This window comes from Polypterus senegalus, chromosome 1 (genome assembly GCF_016835505.1).
Source record: "Polypterus senegalus isolate Bchr_013 chromosome 1, ASM1683550v1, whole genome shotgun sequence".
Classification (NCBI taxonomy): Eukaryota; Metazoa; Chordata; class Cladistia; order Polypteriformes; family Polypteridae; genus Polypterus; species Polypterus senegalus.
In genome coordinates, this window is record NC_053154.1 from 318,608,792 (window position 1) to 318,616,677 (window position 7,886).

The 7,886-nt window shown below is 37.3% G+C and overlaps 1 long non-coding RNA gene across 1 annotated transcript in view; it reads right to left on the reverse strand.

Annotated features, from left to right (window-relative positions):
* Window positions 1-7,211, reverse strand: part of LOC120519609 — a 66,761-nt gene extending 59,550 nt beyond the window's left edge. The window contains exon 1 of the long non-coding RNA XR_005631592.1: window positions 6,653-7,211. This is a non-coding gene — a long non-coding RNA (uncharacterized LOC120519609). The remainder of the gene's footprint in view (window positions 1-6,652) is intronic.
* Window positions 7,212-7,886: the final 675 nt, after the last annotated feature.

Below are 7,886 nucleotides of genomic sequence, written 5' to 3' on the forward strand. Positions count from 1 at the left end.
ACATTAATGAGACCAAAACGAGCCGCCACATGACCAGCTCACCTGTGCCCATCACTTAATATCCGAAAATAGGTGATGGTATTGGTTAGGCTGATCTCTCAGGTCATCAAAACATCTTGACATTGTTCTTAGAAAAAACAGAAAGTCAATAGTTTTGGAAATGTCTGCTGTGGCAGAATGAGAGCAGCAACAGGCCATGGAAATAAATAATTGGGTTAATTAACAGCAGGAATCATCTTTTCATTAAGAGATTGGTTGGAGTTTGAAATCCCAGTTTAGCTGGTCATCTGTTGGCTCATTTCACATCTCATTTCTGTTTGGCTGCCATTTAATGAAGAAAAGAATCAATTCAGACAACTGAATCCCTAAAAACTTGGGATATTAAAATGAAGGGAAAAGGAGTTAATTAGCAGTGAAAACTGATCACTGATTAGGAAAAGGGTTAGAATGAAAACCTGTAGTCACTGTGGCTCACTAGGCCCGGAGTTTGACACCCCTGATCTAAAGGATCTGCTGCTAATGTATTGGTGCCAGATATCATAAGACATCTTCAGAGGTATTGTGGAGTCCATGCCTTGACGGATGACAGCTGTTTTATCGGCATGAGGTGGGCCTACTGTACACAAACTTAGGCAAGTGGTTTTAATGCTGCGGCTGATCTGTGTATGTCTTTGGGATGATTGGGGACAAGAGTAACTGGAGAGAAAATGTGTGGTTGTTAAATCTGGGTATATGGTCATTTAGGCGTAGTATTTTTTTTTCCTTCACATTAATTCTGTTCTTGTATTGACAATATGATTTGCATTACTGCAGCTTACCCCGGTAAAATGACATTAAGTTAACAATGGAAACATTTTATTTAAAGTTCATACTGTAGGTGGGTGTGGCAATGCACTATAATAAGCAAATGCTCCCAAACTCCACCTCCTAATAGTCAAAACAGTTCTGAAATTGGTCAAATTCATCTTTCCACTGCCATTTTACATTTGACCAATTCCTTTATCCAAGGTGATATGCAAGATGAGACTGTAGTACAATTGTTTTCATAACATTTTTAACAACTGAGGCACAAGCTCATAAAGAATCTTACTCAGGGTTATAGAAGGGAGCAGACATAGACATTGAAACTACAGCTTTCTGTTTTGAAGTTCATGGCCTGAAGCTCTACACAACAAATCTTGTATGGTATGATATCCCTGAAGACTGAAGCTAGAGGCTGACACCAACTTCTCATAGGATGCAAATAATTTTTTATTAGCAATGTCCATACAATAGTGAACTGCAAGGAAGCTTGATCAAGACACTTTGCTGCAGTATGCCTTCTTCATATACCTCTGGCATTCTGTGTGCATTGCTAAACATTACATATTTATATTTGTCATTGTTGCATTTATGATTAAGATAAACCTGAACAAACTGTAGGAATAAGACAAAAATGGTAAGCCTAGCTCCAGGCAGGGCCAGCAAGTTAAATAATGCTGCCTCAGGTACGGCACATTTTTGAGGCAACTGGCATTATTTAGAGGTCATTATTTGTAATGCTGTTTGTTTGAATGAAGAATATGATTATTGTGTGAATCTTTCCAAATATGGTTATTTAGATGGGAAAAAGAGCAATGAAATTAGAGATACAGACATCATTTGTTTTGTTCCTGTGTCATTTGTAATGATTACCATATAGTAAAAATTAATCAAATTAATTAAAAGCTTAAATCTAATACGGTTATTGCAATAGTATGGAAACATGGGTAAGAAATACATCAGGTAAACAGTTTTCTATACATTATTAAATAAAATTAAGTTATGTATTTTAATACATTCTTGTTTATAATGGCATGGAATAGTGGTGATGTGTTGCATGTTGGTTAGATATGAAAACTGGGATTTTTCTATATAATTTGTACACTTAGCAATACTAATACTACTACTACTGCTATTGCTCCTATTACATGAATTTCTCTCAACTGACTTCCTGTTGCATATTTTGTGTAATTTAATTCCAGACTGGCCGGCACGATGTCGCAGTGGCAGAACTGCTGCCTCGCTTCCCGGGTCCTCACTGCGTGGAGTTTGCACGTTCTCCCCGTGTCTGCCTGGATTTCCTCCCACAGTCCAAAGACATGCAGGTTAAGTGCATTGGCGATCCTAAATTGTCCCTTGTGTGTGCTTGGTGTGTGGGTGTGTGCCCTGTGGTGGGCTGGCGCCCTGCCCGGGGTTTGTTTCCTGCCTTGCACCCTGTGTTGGCTGGGATTGGCTCCAGCGGACCCCCGTGACCCTGTAGTTAGGATATAGCGGGTTGGAAGATGACTGACTGACTAATTCCAGAATTATGTTTTTAATTTTAAATTGAAAATAAAAGTTATAAGAATATAACTTTCTTAAGATAAAACTTCTGTAATCCCATTTTAATTCTGAGCAAAAATGTATAACATCTATGAAACATGGGACTAAATACAGTATATAATATTCAAAAGCTCAACTACTGTAACAACTTTTTTTTTAGGAGTGATGCTTGATTCGATTTTAGGATAGGATATGTCAGGTATTTTCTTGAATTAGAAAAGGCTTCTATAAAAAAATAGCTTACATTAGTATACAATATTTACAGTAGTATGCTGCAATGATTTGGAAGGAAAAAGTCATTAAAATAATTTTGAGGTTATTTAAATTGCACTTGTTTATGACTCATTGTACCCTTAATCAGATGTAAGAACTGACAACTGTATAATTGGGAAAAATGTACAGTATGAACTTCATATACTGTGGTGGGTTGGCACCCTACCCAGGACTGGTTCCTGCCTTGTGCCCTGGGTTGGCTGGGATTGGCTCCAGCAGACCCCCATGACCCTGTGCTCGGATTCAGCGGGCTGGAAAATGAACGGATGGATGGAACTTCATATTTACAGATACATTTAAAAACGTTCCATGTATTGTATGCAACCTAGTCAATGAACACCGAGAAATACCACAAAACTTTCCTTTCATATAATACATTTAAACAATAAAACCAGATTTCAGTTTGTTTTGTCAAGTTAATCAGATCCGAATAGATAAATAACATCATAATAAATGTAAAAAGAAGGTGACGGGCCTTGAAGTTTTGTGAGGCAGTGATGGAACAGGTAGGTTCGGAAAATGAAAGATTAAATAAAAGGGCTGGAGTGGTGGCTCTGTGGCTAAAGGATCTGGGCTGGTAACTCAAAGGTTTCCGACTCAAGTCCCAGCAGTGACAGTAGGAATGTTACTCTGTTGGGGTCTTGAGCAAGGCCCTAAACCTGCAATTGTTCCAAGTGCGCTGTACAAATAGCTGACCCTGCGCTCTGCCTCTAAAACTCTATGTACGTTGGGGTATGTCAAAAAGAGAATTTACCCTTAGAGATTAATATAGTATACCAAACAAATTCCTATTAATGAATCCTCTTCTGCAAATTGTACCACAGTTCTGAGTGGTTCCTTGAATTCCCAAAGTACATTACATTAATGGTAGAAAAATAAAATAAAAATAATCATACAAAATATCTAAAAAACACAAAAGTTAAATCAGAATTGCCTAATGAGATTGAAACGCATGGTACTGAAACTACTATTTCCACCTATTGTCTCATACCAGATTAAAAAATGACATTACCTGCCTCAGGTGTATAAGTCATAGTTTAGTGTGAGAAAATGTCTGGCAAGGACATGTCCAACATTCTGTGACTGAATATCTTTAATGTTCATATGGACATACTGTACCTACTGGTGCACTAGCAGTGTCACACAATGACTAAACCACTTTAAAGAACAAGAAAATTGAGAAGAGAGAAGAGTTACCAATGTTTAAAGGGCTAACTCGTATCATTCTGTATGACACAATAATATTAAAGATATTATATCTTCAATATTAAAGAGTGTTTATACTGGAAACCGATTAAACTGCCAAAGACTGGAAGATAGAAAATGTTGTCTCATTATGTAAAAAATTATTAGGCCAATTCTGGCAACAATAAGCTGGTATGTATACCACTGGTGAATTAGTGCAATCGACTATTAAAAAAGGATTGAGTAACTTGATGAAAAGTACTAATTAATTATTAAACATTAAGCAGAGTATACACAAGGGACAGTGTTTCATCAATATTCCAAATATCTTTAAAGAAGTAACAAAATATTTGATTGAAGGTGCCTATATAATATTATTTATCTTGATCTGACCTTCAACTTTATTTGCTTGACAAAGTATTTGCTAGGAACATCTCCTCTAACATGTCACCTTATTTTTCTGTTTCTGTTTGCTTAAAATGAAAAAAGACTGAATTCTTCCCTCATAGCTCACATCTTACAACTCTGTAATAAGTTCGAATTTGACTTCTGAGGGCAGTTTTACATCATTGGAGAGTCCAAACATAAACACAGTATTCTTGATGAGGCCCTGCGTGTCCATTGTACAATTAAAAGATAAACTCCCTTGAATTGTATTCCACAACATTGTTTTGCCCTTCTAAATTCTGTCAGTACGGTGTCTAGTAATGGATAATGATGAGGCTACTAAGTCTTCCAAGACTTTTTAATGGTGTGCACCTTCAAGATTCAGAGCACACATTGAGCAATAACATGAATTCATTTCACTCCCTATGTGTAAATTTTAAATGTATTTACATTACACACAGGTGGCAACATGGTGGCCCAGGAGACTGCATTTGAATTACAGATCCTGTAATCATATTTTGACTCCTGCTTCCCCAAATTGGAAACAGTGGGAATAAACGATGAATGGATTAATCTGCTACATCTTCCTAAGTCTTGTTTCTGTATAGGTCTATCTGGAATGACTTTGAAGATTCTCGGGTATCACCCAATCCAAATAGTTTGGTACTATTATGTAGAAGTGTACCCTTTTATATTTTCAGAAGTGGGACATCATCACCATGAAGGAATAAAATTATTTAGTACCACAGCAACACAAATTGTCATTAAAGCATGTGAAATGGACTTCAGCTACACTTCAAAATGAATTTCAACATGTGCAAAAAAAAAAAAAACAATAATCTGGAAATATCAAAGACACACACCAAGACCAATTTAGAATTGAAAACCTAACCAGTGTGTCTTTGGAAAATGGGAGGAAACAGACGCACCGAGAGGAAACCCATACAGACACAGAGAGAACATGCAAACTCTATGCACCCAGTAAAAAGTGTTTTATCTATCTATCTATCTATCTATCTATCTATCTATCTATCTATCTATCTATCTATCATTTTAAAGAGATCCAAAAACAGGCAAGATAATGATGACTGAGTGATTGTTGCCATCCACAATGGTGCTTCTTTTCTCTAGTTTAACTAAAACTGTGGGCAGCACATTACATAACCACCTCTTTAATCCTAAATTGTGGGAGCCCGGTCCCAGTAACCTGTCAATAAACCTATCACAAATTGCAATTCTAGAACCATGCTACTGAAACCTCACTCAGAGTGTGTGCATTATAGTGGCCTATTTATGAAACACACCCTGAACAGGGCTGGCTCCATGCCTAGCATCCATTGATGCCAGGTAAGGCTCCATTTGCCCTCAATGTGGCCAAGTACTGGATAAGGCAGAGTCAAAAAAAATCAGATCGAGGTGCTATATGAAGCTGGACAGTTTTAACATCCGTGGCAGAGCGATGGGCGCTGAGCAGGCTCCTGTCAATAATCGAGAATCCACTGCATCCACTGAACAGGATCATCTCCAGACAGAGGAACAGCTTCAGCGACAGACTGCTGTCACCATCCTGCTCCACTGACAGACTGAGGAGATCGTTCCTCCGCCACACTATGTGACTCTTCAATTCCACCCCTCGGGTAAACGTTAACATTATACAAAGTTATTGTCGGTTATACCTGCATTGTTATCACTCTTTAATTTAATATTGTTTTTATTAGTATACTGCTGCTGGAGTATGTGAATTTCCCCTTGGGATTAATAAAGTATCTATCTATCTATCTATCTATCTATCTATCTATCTATCTATCTATCTATCTATCTATCTGTATAAATAAAATTATTATTATTAATAATAATAACGATAATAATTATTGACGGGCCTTGATCCAGATCCTGTAATCATATGTTTTGATAGACTCCTGCTTCCCCAAATTGGAAACAGTGGGAATTAACGATGAATGGATTAATCTGCTACATCTTCCTAAATCTTGTTTCTATATAGGTCTATCTGGAATGACTTTGAAGATTCTAGGGTATCACCAAATCCAAATAGTTTGGTATTATTAGGTACTCCTATCTGTATAAATAAAGTTATTATTATTATTATTATTATTAATAATAATAATAATAATAATAATAAACAATGTTAATTTGACATAAGCCTGTTATCAGCAATTAACATCACAATAGGCTCTACAGAGCATTACTCTGGCACATAAGAAAAATGTATGCACAGCTAAAATAATTTGACCACAATATATCTTAATAATAATGTTATACAACTTTGGTTTATTTATTTCTTAATTTATTTGTTTTTAAATAAACAATCATGTAACATTGTGTTTAACACCGACATGCAGTTCATACAGTCATGAGGAGTCCCGTTATTGAAAACATCTTTCTTTTGTTTTAGTGGTGTTTTAAAGTTTCCAACTTTAATAAAAGGACTGGTAATATATCTTACCTGAAAAATGACCAGGCAGAAAACGACTTGAAACATGTTGAATGGGCTTAGTCCTTTTCGCTCCATATTTTTAATCCATTTTCTTTCTTTCTTTCTTTCTTTCTTTCTTTCTTTCTTTCTTTCTTTCTTTCTTTCTTGTGTCCTCTTCGTTTTGTCCCTTTTGCCTCACATACTCATCACGGAGACGCGAAGCGCGCCTGCAGCCTTTCAAACAACACAACGGAATGACAGATCCCGCGCGCGGGCTAATTCGGCCACGCTCACACTGACACTAACGCGCGCGATCTGCTTGGCGGGTCAGCGTCACTCGGACTCCCGGCTGCTGCACATTAAGGACTCGGTGAGTGAACATCAAGAGGAACCTTTGAAATTATGATGATGAAAGGGTGGAGCAGTGGATAGAAAAGGCTGCGAGCCGCGTCACACTCCATAGTCTGAGTCCTGATTTGATTAGTACCTTATTACAAGTTTGCATAAGCTCCCCGCTTGCGTGAAAGTTGGCTCCTCTTGTTTGCCCTTGTGTGTGTGTGTTTGCCTCTATGATGTCCTGGCTTCAGGATTGGCTTCTTCCTTTTTCCAGTGCTTTCGGAATGGCTTCCTATCATTGCCACCTGGAACTGAATAAAGCTATTCGATAATAGTGATGCCTTTTACAGCCTCTGGTCATTTTTATACTAATTCATGTGTCATCTCAGACTTTCATAACGGCGCATCCTTTCTTAAATTTAATGAAGGCTCTGGGCACTGCATTACATGCAGTTTAATCTTTTGTTTTTCTGGATTGTGGGAACTCGCTGTGTGAGCCCACAGTTTGGAAAAGTTTTTGCTGAACACCACTAGGCTGCCTTTTCATTTCACCTCCACAGCACTACAAGGTGACGCTAAATAATCATCTAACTTGTCTTTTCTCACATTTTCATTGCTTTTAGTTACATTCATGCTGCTTCAATTTTTTTTAGCATTGTTATGTTGCAGCATTGTGCCAAATTCTTTTGAACTGTTGTTTCATTTTCAAGCAACCCTCAATACCACAGAATGACATAACGAAAACAGGATTTTGAGAATTTTTTTTCAAAATTTATTAAAAACCAGTAATGGTGCACTACACGATAACGTGCAGTGAATACACTTAACTTATAGTTTTTCTCCTCTTTCTCTGTACATTTAGCATTTGTTTGCTCATAGGTTGATGCACTTGCTGCTTCCTGAGCAGCTCTTCTTTTCTCCGTCCTAG